The following is a 20,849-nucleotide window of genomic DNA, read 5'->3' as shown; positions in this document are numbered from 1 at the left end:
TATTAATTTTTCCAATCCAAGAGCATGGGATAGCTTTCCATTTCTTTGAATCATCTTTAATTTCCTTTATTAATATTTTATAGTTCTCAGCATATAAGTCTTTCACCTCCTTGGTCAGGTTTATCCCTAAGTATTTTATTTTTGGTGGTGCAATTTTGAAAGGTATTGTTTTCTTACATTCCCTTTCTGATATTTCATTGTTAGTGTAAAGAAATGCAACCAATTTCTGTATGTTAACCTCATATCCTGCTACCTTGCTGAATTTGTTGATCAGTTCCAGTAGTTTTTGTGTGGAGTCTTGAGGGTTTTCTATATATAGTATCTTACCATCTGCATAGAATGACAATTTTACCTCTCCCATTCCAATTTGCATACCTTTTCTTTCTTTTTCTTGTATGATTGCTATGGCTAGGACTTCCAATACTATTTTGAATAGAAGGGGTGAGAGTGGGCCTCCTTGTCCAGATTTTAGTAGGAAGGCTTTCAGGTTTTCACCATTGAGTATCATATTGGCTGTGGCTTTGTCATAAATGGCTTTTATTATGTTGAGGTATTCTCCCACTATACCCACTTTGATGAGAGTTTTATCATAAATGGATGTTGAATTTTGGCAGATGCTTCTTCTGCATCTTTGAGATGATCATGTGGTTTTTATCTTTTCTTTTGTTGATGTGGTGTATCACATTGGTTGATTTGCATATGTTGAACCATCCTCATGAACTTAGGATGAATCCCACTTGGTAGTGGTGTATGATCTTTCTTATGTGTTGTTGGATTCAGTTTGCTAATATTTTATTGAGAATTTTTGCATCTATATTCATCAAAGATATTGGCCTATAATTTTCTTTTTTTTGGTGGTGTCTTTGTCTGGTTTTGGTATTAGGATGAAGGTGGCTTCATAGAATGTCTTTGGGAGTGTTGTCTCCTCTTCAAATTTTTGGAAGGGTTTGAGAAGGATTGGTATAAGTTCTTCTTTGTATATTTGGTAAAATTCACCTGTAAAGCCATCTGGTCCTGGACTTTTGTTTTTAGGGAGTTTTAAAATTACAGATTCTATTTTACCTCTAGTGATGAGTCTGTTCAAATTATCCATTTCAGGCTTCCCTGGTGGCGCAGTGGTTGAGAGTCTGCCTGCCGATGTAGGGGACACGGGTTCGTGCCCCGGTCTGGGAAGATCCCACATGCCATGGAGCGGCTGGGCCTGTGAGCCATGGCCGCTGAGCCTGCGTGTCTGGAGCCTGTGCTCCGCAATGGGAGAGGCCACAACAGTGAGAGGCCTGTGTACCACACACACACAAAAAAAATTATCCATTTCCTCTTGATTCAATTTTGGTGTCTGTATGTTTCTAGAAACTTGTCCATTTATTCTAGTTGTTGAATGAATTTGTTGGCATATAATTGTTCATAGTGTTCCCTTATGGTTTTTGTATTTCTGCAGTATCCGTTTTTATGTCTCCTTTTTCATTTCTTATTTTATTTATTTGGGGTCTCTCTCTTTTCTCCTTGGTGAGCCTGGCCAGAGGTCTGTCAGTCTTGTTTACTCTTTCAAAGAACCAGCTTTTGGTTTTATTGATTTTTTTCTATTTTTTAAAATTTTCTATTTTATTTATTCCCTCTCTGATCTTTATTAGTTCCTTCCTTCTGCTGACTTTAGGTTTTGTTTGTTCTTTGTTTTCTAATTCTTTTAAGTGGTAGGTTAGGTTGTTTATTTGAGACTTTTCTTGTTTTTTGATGAAGGCCTGTATCACTATGAACATCCCTCTAAGAACTGCTTTTGCTGCATCCCATAGATTTTGTATGGTTTTGTTTTCATTGTCATTTGTCTCAAGGTATATTTTAATTTCCTCTTCGATTTCATCATTTACCCATTGGTTTTTTCATAGCATGTTGTTTAGTCTCCATGTAATCATTTTTTTCTCATTTCTTTTTCTGTGGTTGATTTCTAGTTTCATGCCGTGGTGGTCAGAAAAGATGCTTGAGATAATTTCTATACTCTTAAATTTGTTGAGGCTTGTTTTGTGCCCTAGCATATGGTCAATCCTAGAGAATGTTCCATGTGCAAGAATGTTCCATGTGAAAAGAATGTATATTCTGGGTTTTTTTTTTTTTTTTTGGATGTAATGTACTGAAAATATCAATTGAGTCTAACTGTTCTATTGTATCATTTAGGATCTCTGTTGCTTTATTGATTTTCTGTCTAGAAGATCTATCCATTGATGTGAATGGAATGTTAAAATCTCCTATTATTATTGTATTCCTGTCAATTTCTTGCTTTGTATTTGTTTTATGTATTTGGGTGCTCCTATATTAGGTGCATATATTTTGGTGAGTGTAAAATCCTCTTCCTGTATTGATCCTTTTATTATTATATAGTATCCTTCTTTTATCTTTCTTTATAGCCTTTGTTTTAAAGTCTATTTTGTCTGATATGAGTATTACAACCCCTGCTTTCTTGTCATTTCCATTTGCATGAAATATCTTTTTCTATCCCCTCACTTTCAATCTGTATGTGTCTTTGCCCTAAAGTGGGTCTCTTGTAGGCAGCATATTGTAGGCTCTTGGGGGTTTTTTTTTCTTTTTTTTTCTTTTTGCGGTATGCGGGCCTCTCACTGTTGTGGCCTCTCCCGTTGCGGAGCACAGGCTCTGGACGCGCAGGTCCAGCGGCCATGGCTCACGGGCCCAGCCGCTCCACAGCATGTGGGATCTTCCCGGACCGGGGCATGAACCCGTGTCCCCTGCATCGGCAGGTGGACTCTCAACCACTGCGCCACCAGGAAAGCCCCCTTCTTGGGTTTTTTTAATTCAGTCTTCCACTCTGTGTCTTTTCATTGGAGCATTTAGTCTGTTGACATTTAAGGTAATTATTGATAGATATGTATTTATTACCATTTTGAGCCTTGTTTTCCCATTGATTTTACATTTCTTCTTTGTCCCTTTTTTTTCATTTTTCCTTTTATGGTTTGATGGTTTTCTTTTGTATTACATTTATGTTCTCTTCTTTTTGGTTTTTGTGAATCTATTGTATGTTTTTGATTTGTGGCTATCCTGTTTTTCAAGTATGTTAACCCCATCCTATACCTACTTGCCTTAGACTGGCAGTCATATAGGCTCAAACACATTCTAGGAAATGGACATTTTCTTACTCTCCTCCCCCACATTTTATGATTTTTGATGTCCTCTTTTACATCTTCATGTTCATCCTTTTGCTATTCATTGTGGTTATCATCACTTTCACAGACATTTCTTTATTTTTTTTAAATCTGTGTACTGGCTTGCTTAGGTGATTTGCTTTCCAATCTTTCCCCATGGAGCCATAGGTTCTCCTCCCTTTCTGGTCTCACAGTAGATTTTCTTTGGCTCTTCCCCATTGCCATTGAAATCTCTGGGGCTTTCCAGAGTACACAGCTGGCAATTGTTTGCAGAGTGAAGACAGGTGACTGTGCGGCAGCAGTTGTAAATGAGTCTTTTAAAACATGAAGTTGTTGGGGAGATGGAGGAGGGATGGATTGGGAGTTTGGGATTAACAGATGCAAGCTATTATATATAGAATGGATAAACAACAAGGTCCTACTGTATAGCACAGGGAACTATATTTAATAGCCTGTGATAAGCCATAATGGAAAAGAATATGAAAAGGAATAACTGAATCACTTTGCTGTACAGCAGAAATTAACACAACATTGTAAATTAACTATACTTCAATAAAATTTTTTAAAAAAGACATGAAGTTGAGGCTGCTTACCTAAAACTGAGTGACATTATCAAAATTACTTAAATCAAGTTGGTTGATTAAAAATGTAGTTCAGGTTTAGGCTTCAGTGGAATTTAGGTCAACCTCAAACAATGTATGGGAAGTAAAGCCAAAAAAAAAAATCTAATTTTTCCCCTTGGACCCAAAGTATACTACTTTCCTTCAAGTGACTATTGAAATAGTATGTTATAAAATTGAGACTCTGATTTGTTATGACTCTTAAAATTGCATGCAACTGATACCCAACTCAGTCAAACAATCTTAATCCAAAAGGGAAGATTTATTGGAAGGAAGCTGGATGGCTCACAGAACTGAGGAAATAACTGCAGAAAGGAGGCCACTCCAGGCCAAAAGGGTGAAATCAGAAAATGTGTATAACAAAGGAATCTCTTAAGTTGTGCCTCTCATTTCTTTTTTCCTCTTTGGTGTTAGTTTCGTTTCCTTAGACATTGCCCCACGGTGGGAACTTGACCATTAACACTAATTCTTACAGTACTGAAACCACAAAGAAAAAGAAAAAATGAGGCTTCCCTGTCAGCTTCAGCCAGAATAATCCTGGTCAAGGCCTCTGATTGCCCTGGCTTTTGTCACATGCCAGTCCTTGGACCAATCACTGTACCACAGAGAATGTGCATGCTCTGTTCAACCCAGACTGAGATTGAGCCATGTGCCTATGGATCTCCCAGAGGGAGGGGAAGAAAAAAAGGGTCCCTAGAGACATTTTGAAGATACCACATCATAACCTGATGCTTGACAATATGCTTATGTCACAAAAGTATTCATCCCACTCTCAAGTGCCCCAAGCCTCTCATAATCTAAATCTACCATTGATTTCCCAATTATTTTTGTCCATAAAAACATTTAAAAATACCTGAGGTTTCATTATTACTGTTTTATTTCTTTTTCATTTGTTCAGCCTCAACACAGTTTAACATTTGTGGTGGATATTGTATCTGGTTCACTCAGTACGTTATCCAGTGCTCCTAGATTCTGGATGTGCATTAGGTTCCGCCAAACAGAAGTGCTGGTGGGAGACTTGAATTTGGAACTGAGATAATTGGGGAGAGCAGCAAAGCTTGAGTTATTCATTTGGCTGGGACAGATTGTAGCATCCCTGACATGGTTCTGGAGCCAGCAGCTGTGGTAACCACTGCCCAGTTTAGCAGATGGCTTCTAGGTCATGGCAAGAGAAGCAGCTTCATTGGTGGCCAAGTTCTACATGGTGGCTTTGGGATTTGTTCCTGGAAGCTCCCTCTAGTATGGGTTTTTTAAGCCATCCCAATGATTATGTAATAGCCTGCAATAAATGCTTTTCTGGTTAAATAGATTGAATGGATTTTGTTCTCTGTGACTGAATCCTGACTGATACATTTTTAGATTTAAAAATGTCACTGGTGTTTTCAGTAATTTTATTTTTCTTTTCCATCTTTGTAATTTCATGGATACAAAACGTGAAGTGAGGTTGGCATCATTTGTTGCTTTCGATGAACAGGTCAATTGGAAGGTGATCACCATTCCTAACTGATGTGTGGTTAGATTCCTAGGAACACATGTTATTATTCAATATGCCTGTGCTGGAGAGCTTCCAATTGCCCCTCCAGATCCACTCACCACCCTTCTCATCCCACCCTATGCCCTGGGCTTGACAAGTGACAATGGGGCTCCCTTGCCCTCTGGCTTTGCGAATGAGGAGATCTGGTTTATGCTGGTCATCTGTCCCTCCATGCCCCTCCTCACCACTAGGTAAACATTCACTTTATATTTCAAAAGTGTCCTTGTTGATGTAGTCCTCCTATCTGTGGACCATCTTTCTCCCTAGAGTTTGTACTCTAAAAACAGTTAACATTTATTAATTCCTCACCATACAGCTTCTTTTGAAAACTGAGGATTCAGAGATCAAAACCCACAAATAGAATGGCCTCTCTGTTCCTTTCCCTGCACTAAGTACCTATACTTTGATCTCCAAACTTGCAATTTTCCTATTCTTAATTGGTTTAGAAGAGAGTCTGATGAAATAATCTAGATAGTTGTCAACGACCATAGCTGACTCCAGACTCTGTCCACCTCTCTTTCCTCCTCTATCTGCATCATTTTTAGTAGTTCCTTCTAGGTTCCAGAAGTCAAACATCTATTGCTGTCTACTTTTGAGGGCTGCCTCTCAGGAGTTCACTAATCCTCCTACTTTTCTGGCTAAGCTATGGAGAATCCCCTTTGCCCTCAGTACAGCAGTGTAGAACCAAACAAAAAAAATTTTTTTTTCTCTAAGAAAGCTTATACTTGCCTTTGAATTCTATGGTATATATCAGTCAAGATCTATAGAATCAGGACTTCCCTGGTGGTGCAGTGGTTAAGTATCTGCCTGCCAATGCAGGGGACACAGGTTCAAGCCCTGGTCTGGGAAGATTCCACATGCTACGGAGCAACTAAGCCTGTGTGCCACAACTACTGAGCCTGCGCTCTAGAGCCTGTGAGCCACAACTACTGAGCCCGCATGCCACAACTACTGAAGCCCACGTGCCTAGAGCCCATGCTCCACAGCAAGAGGAGCCACTGCAATGAGAAGCCTGCATGCTGCAAGGAATAGTAGCCCCCGCTTACCACAACTAGAGAAAACCTGCATGCAGCAACAAAGACCCAACGCAGCCAAAAATAAATGAATAAATAAATTAAAGTTTTAAAAAGTTTAAAAAAGAAAAAAGATCTATAGAATTAGAATTTCTCATGGGGGAGGTAAGGAATCTTTTTTTGTAAGACAATTTTCCTAAATTATTCTGGTGCATTCATTTGCTTCTCTTTACTCACTGCATCAATTAATACCTGTTGAAAGAAAGATAAGAAGAAGGAAAAAGAAAAGAAAAGAGAAAGAAAGGAAGGAAGGAACTTCAGTAGTATGGGTATTTTATTTACTAGTGCACTACAAAGATTAAGTGAGTAATATAAAATTTTACTATATTATGATTTTGCAGTTTTCATCCTTTAGAGGGGGAATTGTTGGACTGCTAGGCTAATACAGATTCTATAAGAGTTTAGCAATCTACCACCAGGACTGGGAAGCCAGAGAGGGCTTCCTCTGTAGCAAAACAATGCTAAAAAAACAGAAGAGCCCAGAATTCTCAATAATTTAATTGGAGTTTTGTTTTGACATCTTTGGCTGATCCACCCACTTATTCCTGACCCTTCCACTCCTTGTAGTCTTGCTGGGTTGGGAGTTGGGCTACGGACATGAGGCAAAGATCCTCAGACTTCTGCCCTGAGGTAGATTTGGTTGGCCCTTCTGCTGGAGCTGGTTCATCCTTTGGGTCTCTCTGGAATCTCTGGTGTTGGGCTCAGATGACTCAGATCTGCAGTGCTTCCCTGAAGTTGCCCTGGCCTTCTCAGGGCTTGCCCCAGCTCCAGCCCTATGGACCTATCTTCCTTTGTCTCTCTCTCAAAACTCTCTTTGACTTCGGGCTTTTACTGGGCCTATAATATATTCCCTAGCCTGTAAAAGCTCTTTCTACATTTAGTTATCTTCTTTATCAAATCCATTTATTTTTTAAATCAAGTTATTGAGCTCTGGACTCTTTATTGGTCATAATCTCAGATGTTATCTTTCTCCTGAGTTTGGAATCAGTTCTTCTGGGAGTCAGAAGATGACTCATTTTCCATAAGTGAAAAATTTCAGCCAGCTATTAATTTCTCATTTCTTGTTTGGGAGATATTCACATTTTCAGCCCAATGAAGAATCAAACCTTTCTAGTCTCTAGAGTCAAGGTCCTTCCTTAGTTTCTGACCAATTGTTCCCTCATCAATCACTTTCTTGATCTACATATCCTTCTTGCATCAAGGACATAGGCTATCACATCCTATGATTATAATAACAGAAATACCTTCAATGTACAGTAACATGAATGTGGTAGATAGATTCTTCCATTCCCCCTCTGTATGTGAGAGAGCATGAGAACTCTTTGCTAGCATGATGCTATGGTTCTTTAGAAAATACAGTTGACAACTGTACCTATGTTTTTTATTCGGTACGTGGGCCTCTCACTGTTGTGGTCTCTCCCGTTGCGGAGCACAGGCTCCGGATGCGCAGGCTCAGTGGCCATGGCTCACGGGCCCAGCCGCTCCGCAGCATGTGGGATCTTCCCGGACCAGGGCACGAACCTGTGTCCCCTGAATCGGCAGGCAGACTCTCAACCACTGCGCCACCAGGGAAGCCCTGTACCTATGTTTTTAAACCTATTTTTATTATTCCTTTCGGCATATGCAAAGAACATGCCCACTCCTGGATAAATCTTTTTTTTTTTTTTTTTTTTTTTTAGTGTTAGCAACATTTTAATTTATTTATTTATTTATTTTCGAAGTTAATAACAATGTAGTTTATTATTTTGATTTTTATTTTATATTGGAGTATAGCTGATTACCAATGTTGTGTTAGTTTCAGATGTACAGCAAAATGATTGAGTTTTATATATATATATATATATATTTTTTTTTTTTTAGTAATTTACTTGTTTATTTTTGCTGTGTTGGGTCTTCGTTTCTGTGCGAGGGCTTTCTCTAGTTGTGGCAAGTGGGGGCCACTCTTCATCGCAGTGCACGGGCCTCTCACTATCGTGGCCTCTCTTGTTGCGGAGCACAGGCTCCAGACGTGCAGGCTCAGTAGTTGTGGCTCATGGGCCTAGTTGCTCTGCGGCATGTGGGATTCTCCCAGACCAGGGCTCGAACCTGTGTCCCCTGCATTAGCAAGCAGATTCTCAATCACTGTGCCACCAGGGAAGCCCCGACATATATATTTATTCTTTTTCAAATTCTTTTCCCATTTAGTTTATTACAGAATATTGAGCAGAATTCCATGTGCTGTAAAGTCGGTCCTTGTTGGTTATCTATTTTAAACATAGCAGTGTATACATGGCAATCTCAAACTCCCAATCTATCCCTTTCCCCTCTTTCCCCCTGGTAACCATAAACTTGTTTTCTATGTCTGTGAGTTTGTTTCTGTTTTGTAAATAAGTTCATTTGTATCATTTTGTTTTAGATTCCACATATGAGATAACATATGATATTTGTCCTTCTCTGTCTGACTTACTTTACTTAGCATGATAATCTCCAGGTCCATCCATGTTGCCACAAATGGCATCATTTCATTCTTTTTAATGGCTCAGTAATATTCCATTGTATATATGTACCACATCTTCTTTATCCATTCATCTGTCAATGGACATTTAGGTTGCTTCCATGTCTTGGCTATTGTAAACAGTGCTGCAATAAACACTGGGGCACATGTATCCTTTTGAACCATTGTTTTCTCTGGATATATGCTCAGGAGTGGGATAGCTAGATCATATGGTAGCTCTATTTTTAGTTTCTTAAGGAACCTCCATAGTGTTCTCCATAGTGGCTGTACCAATTTACGTTCCCACCAACAGTGTAGAAGAACAGTTCCCTTTTCTCCACACCCTCTCCAACATTTATTGTTTGTAGACTTTTTGATGATGGCCAATCTGACTGGTGTGAAGTGATACCTCATGGTAGTTTTGATTGACATTTCTCTAATAATTAGTGATGTTGAGCATCTTTTCATGTGCCTATTGGCCATCTGTGTCTTTTTTGGAGAAATGTCTATTTAGGTCTTCTGCCCATTTTTTTTTTTTACTGGGTCTTTTTCTTTTTCTTTTTTTTTGATATTGAGCCATACGAGTTGTTTGTAAGTTTTAGAGATTGACCCCTTGTCGGTCGCATCATTTGCAAATACTTTCTCCCATTCTGTGGTTTGTCTTTTCATTTTGTTTATGGTTCCCTTTGCTGTGCAAAAGCTTTTGAGTTTAATTTGGCCCAATTTGTTTATTTTTGCTTTTATTTCCATTACTCTAAGAGGTGAATTCAAAAAGATATTGCTGTGATTTATGTCAAAGAGTGTTCTGCCTATGTTTTCCTCTAGAGTTTTATAGTAACCAGGCTTACATTTAGGTCTTTGATCCATTTTGAGTTTATTTTCATGTATGGTGTTAAAGAATGTTCTAATTTCTTTTTCTTTTCTTTTCTTTTCTTTTTTTTTTTTGACATGTAGCTGTGCAGTTTTCCCAGCACCACTTATTGAAGAGACTGTCTTTTCTCCATTGCATAGTCTTGCTGTCTTTCTCATAGATTAATTGATCACAGGTGCATGGGTTTATCTCTAGGCTTTTTATCCTGTTCCACTGATCTATGTTTCTGTTTTTGTGCTGTTTTTGATGACTGTAGCTTTCTAGTATAGTCTGAAGTCAGGGAGCCTGATTCCTCCAGCTCTATTTTTCTTTCTCAAAATTGCTTTGGATATTCAGGTTTTTTGTGTCTCCATACAAATTTTAAGATTTTTTATTCTAGTTCTGTGAAAAATGCCATTGGTAATTTGATAGGGATTGCATTGAATCTATAGATTGCGTTGGGTAGTATGGTCATTTGACAATATTGATTCTTCCAATCCGAGAACATGGTATACCTTTCCATCTGTTTGTGTCATCTTTGATTTCTTTCATCAGCATCTTATACTTTTCTGCATACAGGTCTTTTGCCTCCTTAGGTAGGTTTATTCCTAGGTATTTTATTCTTTTTTGATGCAGTGGTAAATGGGAGTGTTTCCTTAATTTCTCTTTCTGATCTTTCATTGTTAATGTATAGAAATGCAACAGATTTCTGTGTATTAATTTTGTATCCTGAAACTACCAAATTCATTGATGAGCTCTAGTAGTTTTCTAGTAATGTCTTCAGGATTTTCTATGTATAGTATCATGTCATCTGCAAGCAGTGATAGTTTTACTTCTTCTTTTCCAATTTGGATTCCCTCTATTTCTTTTTCTTTTCTGATTGCCATGGCTAGGACTTCCAAAACTATGTCAAATAGAAGTGGTAAGAGTGAACATCCTTGTCTTGTTCCTGATCTTAGAGGAAATGCTTTCGGCTTTTCACTGTTGAATATGATGTTAGCTGTGGGTTTATCATATATGGCCTTTATTATGCTGAGTTAGGTTCCCTCTATGCCCACTTTCTGGAGAGGTTTTTTTTTATCATAAATGGGTGTTGAATTTTGTCAAAAGCTTTTTCTGCATCTATTGAGATGATCATATGGTTTTTATTCTTCAATCTGTTGATGAGGTTTACCACACTGATTGATTTGCAGATATTGCAAAATCCTTGCATCCCTGGGATAAATCCCACTTGATCATGGTGTATGATCCTTTTCATGTATTGTTGGATTCAATTTGCTAGCATTTTGTTGAGAATTTTTGCATCTATGTTCATCAGTAATATTGGCCTATAATTTTCTTTTTTTTTTGTGGTATCTCTGTCTGGTTTTGGTATCAGGGTGATGGTAGCCTCATAGAATGAGTTTGGGAGTGTTCCTTCCTCTGTGATTTTTTTGAATAGTTTCAGAAGGATAGGTTTTAACTCTTCTCTAAATATTTGTTAGAATTCTCCTGTGAAGCCATCTGGTCCTGGACTTCTGTTTCTTGAGAGTTTTTTAATCACAGTTTCGATTTCAGTATTTGTGATCGGTATGATCATATTTTCTAGTTCTTCCTGGTTCAGACTTGGGATATTGTACCTTTCTCAGAATTTTCCATTTCTTCTAGGTTGTCCATTTTATTAGCATATAGTTGCTTGTAGTAGTCTCTTATGATCCTTAGTATTTCTGTGGTGTCCATTGTAAATTCTCCTTTTTCATTTCTAATTTTATCACTTGAGCCCTCTCCTCTTTTTTTTCCTTGATGTGTCTGGCTAAAGGTTTATCAATTTTGCTTATCTTTTCAGAGAATCAGTTTTTAGTTTCGTTGATCTTTTCTATGGTTTTCTTTGTCTCTATTTCATTTATTTCTGCTCTGACCTTTATGATTTCTTTCCTTCTACTAACTTTGGGTTTTGTTTGTTCTTCTTTCTCCAGTTGCTTTAGGTGTAAGGTTAGGTTGTTTATTTGAGATTTTTCTTGTTTCCTGAGGTAAGATTGTATTGCTATAAGCTTCCCTCTTAGAACTGCTTTTGCTGCTTCCCTTAGGTTTTGGATCATTGTGCTTTCATTTCCATTTGTCTCTAGGTACTTTTTAATTTGCTCTTGGATTTCTTCACTGATCCATTGGTTGTTTAGTGACATATTGTTTAGCCTCCACGTGTTTGTGTTTTTTACAGTTTTTTTCTTGTAATTGATTTCTAATCTCATAGTGTTGTGGTTGGAAAAGACGCTTGATATGATTTCAGTTTTCTTAAATTTACTGAGGCTCACTTTGTGGCCCAGCATGTGATCAATCCTGGAAAATGTTCCACGTGCACTTGAGAAGAATGTGTATTCTGCTGCTTTTGGATGGAATGTGCAGTTGCTGTGGCAGAGGGAGCTATAAACAACATGAAACCTAAATACCAGTTTTACTGAACCAAGGTTTGCTTTAATGTCAGATTAACAATATCTGGTAAGCTCCAACATCTCAAATAACTTAACAAAGGAGGCATAGGTCTGGATTTTAAAGAAATTGACATGATTCATTTAGATGTATTTGTGGGATTGCTTTGAAACAACAGAGCCTTACTGATTGTGATATTTTACTTTTTTTTTTTTTTTTTTTCTGTACGCGGGCCTCTCACTGCCGTGGCCTCTCCCGTTGTGGAGCACAGGCTCCGGACGCGCAGGCTCAGCTGCCATGGCTCATGGGCCCAGCCACTCCGCGGCATGTAGGATCCTCCCGGACGGGGGCGCAAACCTGTGTCCCCTGCATCGGCAGGCGGACTCCCAACCACTGCGCCACCAGGGAGGCCCGATATTTTACATTTTTAATGGAATTCATGGATTCCTCTTGTGTGTCATAGATAATTTTTATATAACTAAGTAATGATTTTCCAGTAGATAAATTGGCAAGAAACATAAACATATAATTCTTGGAAGAGGAAATAAAAAGTAAAAACATCTAATTAACATATGTTCATTGTAGTGTTCAATCTCATAGTAATGAAAGAAATGCAAATTTTAAAAACATGCGTTACAGTGATTTACCTCCTAGTTGAAATGAGCAAAGGGAAAAGCCATAGGAATATAGAACGTGGGCTGAAGAGTAGTGAGGTGGACCTCCTGCTTACTGAGGAGGGACAGAAGAGGGGTGTGGTCCCTGGGTTCCATCAGGCTATGAGAACTGGGGGCATGCTCAGGTTTCCCTCTGTGGCAGGAGTAGGTCAAATAGATGTCTGAGGAGGGGGGAAATGGGAAACAAGTCATCAGTCCTCAAGTCACCCAGAAAGTTCTTCAGGACCCAGCAGTCCTAGTAGTCTGACAGCAGTTTTGGTCACTCTCGTTGTTCCTACAGAAGCTGGCATCCATCACTCCCTCTCTAGTGCTCTGTCATAGTGGCGACCCAGGACTCTTTCTGAAGCTTGACAAACTGGCTGAATCAAGAAAGGAATTTGTTGCTTCTCTTGATTGGAAAGTCCAAGGGTAGGGCTTGCTCAGGACAGCTGGGGCTGACAGCCTCAATGCGCTTATTTTCTCTGTTTCTCTCTGTCAATTCTACTTTACTTTGAATTGGCTTCACTTTAGGGCAAGCTGTCTCCACATGGTGGCCCCTGCCTTGTAGGTCACTCACCATCTCAAATCCTTATAGAAAAATGGAACTAGAAGCCACCTACACAAGTGCACTCTGAGGGTCCAATGAAATAGAGTATATGTAAATGCTTTCACACCACAATGTTTCAGAGGAATTTATTTGTTCTTATGGGGTCAGTGGCCTGCTTTGGAGCAGTGTTTCTTTTAACTTGGCATCTATACCTTCTTCCTTGTTTCTGATGTTCAATAAAATGGTATAGATTTTGTTGAGTAGGCCTGGCTTGCAGTTTGGCATGTAGGAAAAAAAAGTATCATCCTCTTTATCAAGAATATCAAGAATGAAGGACATTGCTATTCTTTTTTTTTTTTTTTTTCTTTCTTAAGGTGGTGATAAAAAAAATTAAGTTCTGGGGACATAGGAGCCTGTGGATGTGCCTCAGGGACCCACAGTGTGTGTGTGAGGGAGGTGTGGGAATGGCGTTGAGAGACAGCTGGCAGGGACTAAATGGGTGGGTTTGTCAGAACAGCCCTGCTTTGTCTGTTTTCTACATCATGATTCCGGGTACGATTTTACATCAAGAAGGAGAGTGGTGATATAGTTAAAATGGCAGCAACTTTGGCAGTAAAAAGAAGAAATGAGCCAAATGCTGACATTAATCGACAAAAGCTAATGAGGACAGAACTGATCCAATTACTTAAAACAAAACTGAACACCATTTGATAAAAATCTGGAATTCAATCTGAAAAAAAAAATTGATTAGTAATAAGCCGAGGTTGTAGGCGTCACAATGGCGAAAGCCTGAGGTCGACTCCCTCCTCCTCCCACCTTCCATCTGAGACTGAGGACACTGAGAATCTTTTGAAATGCATAGGCCCAACTGACCCTCTTACACTGTGTGGAGGACAGTATTAGTGTTTACCAGCCTCTCCCTGCATTTGCAGGAGACCCTGTATCTAGTTCTGGGCAATGAAATGCGAGTGGAAGGGATGTGTATTATTCAGCGTTGAGGTGGGAAAAGGCTGATGCATGATTCTCTGGACTTACTCTTCCTCGCCATGGTGATCAAGAAGGCCAAAAGCTTCAGATGGATGCACCTACAAGATGACGATCCTCTGTCACACTGAGCCCCGATGGGCTGTGCAGGGCAGAGGACCCTGCCTACAGACAATGGCTGTGTACCATGAGGGAGAAATAAAGCTTTGTGTTCTTAAACTACTGATGTCTTAGTTACAGCAGCATAAGCGAATATCCACTGGGAGGAAATGTGAAGGCTCCAGGAAGGTTTTTCAGGGTGGGAAATTCCTAGAGGCTGCCTGGAAGAGAGCAAAGCTAGAAGTGCCAAGTGAAGTTGGGGGCTAGGTGAGGAGGCGGAGGAAGTAAATAACAGCTAGCTGAGGAAACTGTGTGAGTCAGTGGAAAAAACATGCACTTTGGAGTCAAACTGACCCACCTAGGGCTCACATTTAGGGTTCACTTCTTATTTTTTCTTCGAGCAAGTTGACAGCCTCTCTTACTTTTCTCATTTATGAAGCATAATACCTACATTACATGACTGCTGAAAAGATTAAATTATACATACATATACACACAAGCGCACATGACTAGCATTTAGCACAGTATCTAACAGTTGGTAAGTAATCCATAAACCAAGATGCCCTTTCTTTCTGTCTGCTTCCCTCTAGTACCATTTCTAAGCTTGGTAGCTTTTAAGTTTTGATCTCACAGACTCTTCAAGTGGGACTCCTTCAAGTTTAAAGTCCTCACTCCAAGGCCTGCAACCCACAGATCCCTGCTAGAACTTTGAAACTACAAAGGAATACTGCCAAATCCTGTCTTTAATTGCTTTATTTGTAGTGCCCTTGGATTCTGAAGAGGGACTCTTGGCCATTGTAAATGAGTCTAAAGTCTGGGTGAGTCTGGCTCCCGTCTATCTTCCCAGGTATCTGTAAAGGCATTCCCCTCTTCCTGCCTTCTCACTTGTCACTTATAGCAACCTCCAGCCTGTTTGGTGCCTTCACTTCCTTCCATCCTGACCATCAAGAAATATTTTAAAAGAAACTAAACTTATTAGAAACTGAAGGGAAAGCATCATATCCCAAAATATAAATATGAAAACAAAGAAATGCATGGGTTTACTGGACAGGAAGCTCTCATCTGAACAAATTGGGATCACTGACACCCAGAGGCCTTGGAGGCTATAGCTGTCCACTGACACCCCTGCAAACATGCAGACATTTCAAACGCAAAAATTACTTGATCCCAAAGTTGGTTTCTTGTTGAATTTTTTTTTTTTTTTTTTTTTTTTGCGGTACGCGGGCCTCTCACTGTTGTGGCCTCTCCCATTGCGGAGCATAGGCTCCGGACGCACAGGCTCAGCGGCCATGGCTCACGGGCCCAGCCGCTCCACGGCATGTGGGATCTTCCCGGACCGGGGCACGAACCCGTGTCCCCTGAATCGGCAGGTGGACTCTCAACCACTGCACCACCAGGGAAGCCCCTTACTGAATTTTAGTGAAAAAACTTCCCTTGGTTCCACTCCGGTTGGGCTTGGGGACACGGTATTAATTTTATGTTACAAAATATCCTTGCTTGGAGAGAATATGCAGAATAAAATATTATGTTTTTCAAAAGGAGGCATAAGACTGAGGGGGAAAAAGCTGAGAAATACTGTTCTAGCGACTTGGAACCCCAGGTTCTCAAAGGCAAGGCAGCAGAGAAAGAAGTGAGAGGAGAAAGCCCGAGTATACTGAGGAAAAATCCCAGAGGGGCCGGGGGTGCATTTCGTGAGTATGAATATTTGTATTTTCTTGGCTTGTTACCTCATTTACCCTGAACTGTTTAAAGATGGGCTTCCTGAGACATTTCATCCAGTCTTAATGTTTTAAGGGAGCAAAGAAATGGTCATTTGATTTGAAAAAGCAGGGAGGGAGATTTTTTAATGTGGGGAGCAGCAAACCCTTGGGGTCCAAGGGCCCCTTGGTATTGGTGGGGCAGTTCCGGGCCTCTGTTTCCCCTTCTTCCTCATTGGTGTCTCCAGCCGAGCCCCTCTACAGGTGAAAGCCCAGGCGGTTCAGCATTTTGCAGAAACCAAGAACTGTTCTGGGTTCCTGTTTCATTCTGAGGCGGGCCGAGGGCTCTCAGCCCATTTGCGGAGATGAGATGATGGACACCCCTTGCGTCCAAGGGGCTTTGAGCTGGCTCAGGCTGGGATAGAGGGGAGCTCCGGTCCACCGAAGAGCCCTCTAAGAGCACTGGCCCACTCCTTAAGCACCAAACCTCCGCTGCACCAAAGGCTAATCAGTGAAAAACCAAACCAAACCAAAACTCCAGAGACACACGCAGGGGAAATGTTCTGCTTTCCTAAAGGGGTGCTCCGCCCCGCCTGGGCCCCCAGCAGTGCAACCCTGAGGCTTCCCTTGCTGCTGCACTATTTTGTGAACTCCTGTCTTGGGAACAGCGATGTCTGCTCGTCCCCACTTCCTGACTTCCCCTTCCCCAGCTACCGCCTCGGCCTGGGGCGCCCCTGCGCCTGCCGAGGCTCGACCCCGCGCCCCGCGCTTCTGCGTGCAGCTCCGGCTTCACTTTCACTTTCGGTCCCGGGGTGGCCAAGGCAGGCAGCAACGGCGTGGTCCCCGAGCCCCAGGTACAGCGCTACCGTCCCCAGTGCGCCCCGCGGGGAGGGGGCTGCGTGGTTGGGGAAGGGCGGGGCCCAGGCCTCCTCCCTGTGCTGGGGAGGCCTGGGGTCCGGGGCGCGGGGAGGAAGAGAACCAGGGGGCTGCGAAGTGGGGCTGGGGATCATGTCCGCGGGGAGGGCGGTGGGGTTGGTGCGGGCCCAGTCCTGCTTGCCTCCTTGTCCCTCTTTTCCACTGGGAGATGGACAGGGGCGCAGGGCTGGTGCGTCCGCTCCACACGCTCCCCGGGCTGTGTCACTTCGCGGCCGGCAGGCGGGAGCCTCCTTCTGCGCTCCTCCTAGAGGCTGGGTTCCTGCCCGCCGCGTCCACTGGACTGCCGAGTAGGGCCAAGTGAACTGGTGGGTGGATTGTGGGGTTAGGCCGAGGAGGGCGCCTTGCAGATAATAGAGAAACGTACGTGGCTTTGGTTAGTTGCAGGCGCGGGGGTGTTCTGGGAACATCAGTTAAGTGTCCTCAAGATCAGTTCTCTCCCTTCTTCTCCTGTACTTGTTGCCAGTAGTTGTCTGTCCTCACTTCTCTCTGGCTCAGCCTGGGTTTATCGAGTTAAAACACTACTGTTTGAGCAAATTAAAATTCCCTCTCTGGGTGTCTTACACGCCTGGTGGGCCTGCAAGTTAATTTCATGAGGAAGGGGAAGTGCAGACACTTCCTTACCTTTTTCATGGAGGTTCTTTGTGAGGTCAGGTTCAGAAAGAAATGCTCTGTTTTCTACTGAATCCCCAGAGTGTTTGCTCTCAATTCAGGATGTGGTCGACAACTTAAAGAACCCAAAACTTAAAAAAATTGGCCAGGGTTGTCTCTTTTTCCACGGAGTTGGAATTGTACTGATATGTAGCACATTTTCAGGTGGGCCTAAATAGATAAATTCTAATATGTTAAAATATTGAACTGATTCAACATTTTTATTATTTACCAGCAGTGACAAGCTGTTATCAATGCTTGTTAATTTCATTGTTCAGAGCATTTTGGAAGAAGGTCCATTACCTCTTGGTGATGGATTTCACATTCCATAGTGTCCCAACGAAGGGAAGGATGAGATAGCCCAGGACCAGTTGCCCCAGACTTCCTGTGTAAGTGGGAAAAGTCATAATCACCAAAGGCAGTAAGGTTCCTAAAGTATCTTGAACTCTTTCTGGCTGTGAAGTAAAGTTAGGTACTCTGTTACTGCTGCACTTTTATCCACAACATTGTGAAAGAAGCTTTAGTAAGATCAGATGCCAAAGGAAGATACTTTTTAAAACTTTAAAGGAGTACAGTCAAGTACAGGAAATTCCTTTAAAACCCTTATCTCTGTGCCCTCAATCTGTGTATATTTAACTGCCTTCTTGATAAATCCCCTTGGATATCTCATAGACAGCACAAATTAAACATTAAAAAATGAACCCTTCATTCCCTCTTCTACCTTTTAAATCTCTTCCATCCCTGACCTTCTCCATTTCAATAAAGGGCACCTGTGACTACCCAGAAGTTCCTGTAGAAACCTGGCAGCCATCCTGATACATCCTGTCCTTTCCCTCACTCCCTACTTCTAATCCACCCTAAATATAGATGTTGAATCCATCCATCTCTCTGTCTCCACCCCGACCCCACAATTCTTTCTGTTGACACCATCCGAGTATGAACCACTCTCTTATTTTGTCTACACTACTTTCTCACTGGTCTCTTGGCCTTCACTCTTACTTCTTCCCGGTCTTCCACTCTCCACACAGCAACAAGGGTGATTTTCTTTAGGTGTGAACTGGATCCTAGCTAAATCTCCTAGCTCAAATCCCAGTGGTTTCTCATTGCCCTTAGGATAGGATCCAAAATCCTTAAGATGCCTAGAAGGTGTGTGGTGGTCTGGCCCCTGCCCACCTCTCCAGGCTCATCTTTCTGCCACATGCTGGGCTTCAGCTTCACTGACTTTATAAATAACTAGCGCTCTCTACTGCCCCTGAGCTTGCAAGTATGTGTGCTGTTCCCTCTGTCTGCAAAACTCTCCCTCTTTCCTCAGCTAACTTGAATTTGTCCTTTAAATCTCAGCTAAACATCTCAGAGAGCCCCCAGTGTACATCAGTCTGCCCTGTTACTCTCTTTCAGTATGTGTGTGGCTTTTTTCTTCATAGCTAATCATGGTTGGTAACTATCAATGTTTGTACTTGTGTAAACTTGTTAAAAGTCACCCCACCCCCACTATATGCTCTTTGAGGTCATGGACCCGTGCTGTCTTGCACTGCCCCGCAAAACCCTCGCACATAATAGACCCTCAATAAATATCTGTGGAATGGGTAATTGAACATATTTTAACTTAATTTTCACAACAATCCCGTGAGAGAGGGGTTATCTCGTTTTACACACGAAGAAAATGGAACCAGGGTTCAACAACCTGCCCAAGGTCATAGCAGGTGGCAGAGCAAGAACTCAAAGCCAGATTTTCTTTTCTGACTGTAAACCTAATATATAGATTGTTGATACAGCAATAATTACATATGTACGTATGAATTCCAACATTTATGCGGCCTATATCACATGTTCCATTTTGGTTTCCTGGCACTGCATCCTCTCTGAGACACAGCCATTATCTCTTTGGCTCTCTCCTCTTTTGGACCCAACACTGCAAGGCCTTTGCCATGAAGTGCCACCACCAACCCCTTCAGCAGCCCATGGGCCTTGCTGTCAGCTCAGAACCAGTTGGAATTTTTAGATCTCTTCTTGGGCTGTTGGAGACCCCTTGAGGACTCCCAGAGCCCTTGCATGCCTGAACCTGCCACCTTCACTGTGCTCTCTGCCATCTTGGGGCGCAGGCCACACCCACTAAGCTACTGCCATCAGAAGTTCCAAATGGAAGCATCACGCAAGTTCTTTTTACCTCTGGCCCCTCAACTTCAAGGGAGATCCATCATTCTGCCCTGGGATTCTGCCTGAGGAGGTAGGGGCAGGAACTCTTTACTATTTTGGTGTTTAAACTTTATTCTTCTCTTCCAAATCACTCCAATCCTCCATGGCTGGAAGCATCCTTTAGTTGGTTCCTAGACAGCCACAACAAAAACAACCCCAAGAAACAAAAACAAAAACCCCTGTTCTTCCTGTTCACATTTCTTTTCTGTCTCATTTGGGTGGTACCGTTTGAACTGGGATTACGGTGTCTCCATTGTTGACTGTCTCTCCGGTGCTGGCATCCTCTCTGTTCAGCCTGCAGATCTACTCTGTGGGGAAGCAAGAGGTAAGTACTTGTAGCTGTGTGCTTGGGAAGGGAGCAGAATACAGAGTGAAGGGTGGGGAGAGCATATCAGTCATTCCCCTGAAGTAGTGTTCCCCACATAGGGATCAAGGGATAAGACCATGGCTTGGCAAGGATTATCTAGGAGCTTCCTCAATAGAATTTCTGGGAAGTTTAAAAAAAAATATGATGCCCTGACCTAGGGATCCAGGCATCAGTCATTATTTTAAGAGCTTCCTAGGTGACATTAATATGCAGCCAAAGTTGAGAACCACTAACATAGAGGAAGAATCCAGTGTACCACCATCATTTCAATAACCAGAGCCCAGCTGACAGGAGCCCCTCCTGGCCAACTGCTATTAGAGAGGCAGTTTTGTCTAAGAGAGAAAAAAGTATGCTTGGTTCTCTGGGCATGGATTGCCAACTCCCTTAAAATTTGCATTTCTTGGGCTTCCCTGGTGGCGCAGTGGTTGAGAGTCCGCCTGCCGATGCAGGGGATACGGGTTCGTGCCCCGATCTGGGAGGATCCCACATACTGCGGAGTGGCTGGGCCCGTGAGCCATGGCCTCTGGGCCTGCGCGTCTGGAGCCTGTACTCCGCAACGGGAGAGGCCACAGCAGTGAGAGGCCTGCATACCGCAAAAAAAAAAAAAAAAAAAATAG

At 41.9% G+C, this 20,849-nt stretch overlaps 1 protein-coding gene across 4 annotated transcripts in view; it reads left to right on the top strand.

Annotated features, from left to right (window-relative positions):
• ERAP1 (endoplasmic reticulum aminopeptidase 1) overlaps window positions 1–20,849 on the top strand; it is a 129,004-nt gene that overhangs the window by 77,510 nt on the left and 30,645 nt on the right. The window contains exons 1-2 of one of the 4 annotated variants that reach the window (XM_060093176.1): window positions 16,775–16,939; window positions 20,160–20,190. The exons of 1 other annotated variant lie outside the window; for it this stretch is intronic. The gene's annotated coding sequence lies outside the window, so the exon portion shown is untranslated. Of the gene's footprint in view, window positions 1–16,774; window positions 16,940–20,096; window positions 20,191–20,849 lie in introns of those variants that run through there. 2 more of the 4 variants (XM_060093178.1, XM_060093177.1) reach the window with 2 other exon arrangements.

This window comes from Mesoplodon densirostris, chromosome 3 (genome assembly GCF_025265405.1).
Source record: "Mesoplodon densirostris isolate mMesDen1 chromosome 3, mMesDen1 primary haplotype, whole genome shotgun sequence".
Taxonomy (NCBI): Eukaryota; Metazoa; Chordata; class Mammalia; order Artiodactyla; family Ziphiidae; genus Mesoplodon; species Mesoplodon densirostris.
This window is presented reverse-complemented; position numbering and strand designations above follow the sequence as displayed.